Source organism: Emydura macquarii, unplaced genomic scaffold (assembly GCF_026122565.2).
Source record: "Emydura macquarii macquarii isolate MOO-44397 ecotype Brisbane River unplaced genomic scaffold, CSIRO-AGI_Emac_v2 contig_1045, whole genome shotgun sequence".
NCBI classification, from domain to species: domain Eukaryota; kingdom Metazoa; phylum Chordata; order Testudines; family Chelidae; genus Emydura; species Emydura macquarii.
Window position 1 is genome coordinate 13720073 of NW_027131182.1, and position 4099 is coordinate 13724171.

General features: G+C 46.4%; 1 long non-coding RNA gene across 2 annotated transcripts; it reads right to left on the reverse strand.

Moving 5' to 3' along the window:
• Positions 1–3657, reverse strand: LOC137151210 (uncharacterized). Of its 2 annotated transcripts, none has more exons than XR_010919210.1 (3): positions 3549–3657; positions 2671–2770; positions 1–604 (listed from the first exon to the last, which is right to left on the reverse strand). It is a non-coding gene; the product is annotated as an uncharacterized lncRNA (long non-coding RNA). The 2 variants fall into 2 exon arrangements; XR_010919211.1 differs by having other exon boundaries at positions 2654–2770.
• Positions 3658–4099: the final 442 nt, after the last annotated feature.

Genomic DNA, 4099 nt, shown 5'->3' on the forward strand with positions numbered 1-4099 from the left:
AGGCAGCACACAATAGCTGAGCTTCGTTCAAAACCTCTCCCCCATTGTTTCAGTTTTACTTTTCAATGATAAAACAAGCTTCCCTTTGTCGGTCAATTGTTACTGAAGAGGCTAACAGAAAATGTCAGCTTTGGAAACGTTCTACATCTGGAATCCCGGTGTTTTAGAGATGGGCCCAATCCTGTTCCAATAGAAGGCAATAACAAAACCACCATTTGCTTTGTTTTCCTAAACACAGGCGTTACCATATACTTTCAGACAGAACAAACTTTGTTTATAGTAAGAACAAGATAAAAGTGAACAAAGGTGATGTCTCCTTTAGCAAACATACTGTGTATCTTTCTTCTGGAACAGATTGAAATACACAAAAGAGAAGTTAACTGCCTGCCTCTGCTGGCAGCGCAGTCCTTGGAAATGGAAAGGTGCAGAACACCGAAAACAAAGGTGGAACAATTACATATTGCCTCCCCATGGAGCAGGATCAATTGGCTGAGGCTTGAGCGTGATCAATGGTAAGGATTTTTCACAGGAATCCTCATATTTGTAATGAATCCGTAGACTAAGATCCAGGTCTTTAGCTGTGGCCAAGGAGCACTTATTGCATCTGAGGAAGAGAAGCACAAAGGCCTTTTTCATTCCCCCAATCCTGGGCCCCAGTGCCTAAAGTAATATGAAAAATGTAGAGGTCTGTTTGTCTGTTTTGGAGGTTTTATTATTTGTTATTATTGAACATAGAAATGACATCACATCACATCAGTTGTGCCTCCCAGGCCCCCCACCAGTTCTGCACTCCATGCTCAACTTTGTTCTTTCTGAAGCTCTAGGAGCTTCTTCCCCTCCCTTCCTAGGCCTGGGGGATCCTCTTTTCCCCCATCCCAGGATGACTGTTGCAGGGAAGGAGAAGCAGAAGAGTTGGCTTTACTTACAGGAGGGGAAGGAGCAGAACTGCCCTGCGCTGCTGGGCTCTTTACTCCCACATCCTGTCTCCCCTCCTGTGTGAGTAATTCTCCTGAGGGAAGGGGAAGAGAGCACTGTCTGCATGGCAGCTTATAACTCCCAAAGGTGGGAAGAGGGAAAAGCAGGCAATCAGAGACGGAGTCTGGGAAAGCAGCCATTCGGGAAGGGGGGGGTTCCCCAGGTCCTCCCCTTAGGTGGGGCTGAAACATGTGTAAGCAGGAGAATGGTCCCGCTATTGTGGGGAACTTTCCTGGCTCATATAGTACCCTGGTGGAATTGGCTAGTGAAAGGATCTGCATCCACACTCCTTTTACCCAGAGGCCTGCCTGAGGTCAAGGACTCTCCTGCTGCATGGGAGAGTGGAAGAGTCCATGTAACTCTGACAAGGCTGGGCCCAGGACTCCTGGAAAGCTCGACTCCAAATCTTGTTGTGGCCCCTTACAGCGGGGGCTATGATATCCCCACTCTGGGGTGCTCTGACTGCACTGGACACTTCTCTGACCCACTGATGCTTGCACATAGTTCAAAGCAAAAACAATTTATTAAACAGCAGCTAATTTAAAAAATAAGGAATAAATGGGAAAACACCTAATGCCATTTTGTGGGCACAGGGACACCACACGTCCAGCGTCTCTGGAAGGTAAGGGAAGTTCACAGTCTGTTCTCCACATGTAGCGGACCTCTTTCCGAAGCCCTGGCTGTGCTGCAGAGATGCAGCAGGTCAGACACTTGCTCTGGTGGTAGCAAGAGGGAATCACAGAGAAGACAGGACCCCAGGACCCTGACTCCCTCATTAGCCTGCCTGCCCAGTCAATCAGACTGACCTGGAGCATTGGACTTTCCCCGTTGGCCTGGGGGACTCAGTTTCAGGATCTTGATTTCGCTCTTCCCCTTTCTTTTGCTGGGAGAGGACCAACCAAAAACCCCCACTAAGTTTCAGTAAGGGGCCGGCCGTCCCCTCACACATGCTCCCCTCACCTACCTGGCTTCAGCTATAGACATTTTATTTGCTCAATCATTAACTCCTTTTAACCAGCTACCAGCTTTACCACTTCCTGGGGCTAGTTTGTGGAAGGCCAGTCCTCAAACACAGCTGCTCGAGCCTCCACCAGCTGCCAATGGCCAAAAAGACCCTGAAGGCAACCAGGTATCCCCTGTGCACAGGTAGTCCCTAATCACCACCCCTTCTCTCCATCTGCATCTCTCATGCTGGCAGCCAGGAGAGAGGTGGCAGAGAAACTCAGGCTCACCTGAGAATTCCCCTGGGGAGAGGAGATATTCCAAGGTTAGATCCACTGGCTATCGCTTTGTGCTGGTGCCAAGTGGCCACTACATGGTACAGGATCAAGGCCTGTGCTGCCAACTGTCATGATAGTATGTGTTTGTATTTCAAATTCCTGGAGTCGAATGATTGCATAAGAATTTCACTCTTCTTCTAAACAAAAAGTCTGTTTTTAGCACTCATGGTTGCAGATAACAGCCTGAAAATATAACCCAAGTGTAACCTAAAGGTTCAAATCAGAGAGGAAAGAAGCAGCAGTTCAAACTTTTAAGGCACTTTTATGATTCCAGGTGGTCTGACTCATGATTTTTGAATGCTTGTTGGCAATAGTGAAGCATCACACATCGCCCATCAAACCTGCTCGGTCAAACAAAAAAAATGTAAATTAATGTTTCTGATTAAAGAACATTATACCAGTTCTGCAGAGATACCTCCAGCTATGGAAGAAGGATGTGTTCCCAACAGTTCTTTTGTAGGGCCTTCTGTCACGCCAGGATATGTGTTTAAAATATAGCGAGTGCTCCTTTAAACCTATCAAAATACATTTGAAAAGAACTGTTACAAAGATGGTACAAGCATTTCAATTATTTTTGTTTATGGCAATTTTTAAACTGACTATCATCTTTGGTTATTAAAGCAGCCAAATTAAAGAAAACATTCTAAAGTTTGTTACCTAGAAAACTCAGTGGTGAGTCATAAAAATAAGTGCTACAGTAAGATCTTGTTAAATAGCCTCTGACCAAAGCCATCACCTGCAAGGTGCTGAGCACTCTACACTACCATTGACTTCAGTGGAAGTTGACTGTTAAGTTGCAAATCAAGCCTGTAAGTTTCGTTTGAAGCTATGTCTATTTCAGGGAAATCCTGATAGCAATAAAGATCTTGAGCAGTAAAGCTTTGGAAACTACAGATAACATTATAAATCGTGGTCACAAGGTACTTTACTCTGTTATGCAGCTCCACCTCCTGGTGGTTCTAGGGATTAGCTCTGTCATACCAGCACTCCTTCTTGCAGCTGCACTTTATCACTGTCTCTCTCACTCACTCTGCAGCCCTTCTCTCACTCCAGGCACTGCAGCTTCTTCTTTATGACTCAGGCTTCTAGACAGATCATTAAGTGGTTTCCCCTTCTGGGGTTTAGAGTCTCACTGAACCTAATGTCCAGGCAACATCACTCTATCAGTGGATGGTAGGAGAACCCAGGCCCACCCACTATTCCCAGCTCCAACCCAGGGACCCTATTACACACAGCTAAGGTCTGCTCAGTCCCCAGACTTGCTGCTTTCTTCTTTGCCTGCTTCCTACTCACCTCCCACTGGCTTTCAGGTTATACCCTTCCCTCAGAGCCAGGCTCCTAGTCTTTTCCTAAGCTCCCTCCTTCTCTCTCTAATACATGTAGGATGGTTGCAGACTTCCTTACTACAGCCATTTCTGCTGCCAGCTCCCCGGCTTTATACTAGCCCAGCCCAGCCCACACCTGCTCAGCTGAACTCCATCTTACAGTCAGGGGTTGCTTCTCCAGCCTAAACCCTCATGTGTGGCTGTCTCACTAACTGGCCCTTTCTAAGCTTCCTTAATCCTTTCAGGCCTAGTGTAGGGTGAACATGCTATCACAATCAAATAAGGCTCTGACACACACAAATGCGGGTATGAGACTATTTGTTTCCTGGCCCAGTCACCTTATGTGGGTCCGGGTTATAAAAGGCTAATACTCTGGTTACACGGCAGAAATCAACATGCACTGACTCCAGTGGCTATTATTCCACCCACAACCATTCATCTGTCTGGCAGAATAGCATATGCCATATATATTTTGCAAATTGTAAAGGGTAGCACACAAGAGTGCTTCAGGCTAAGGAA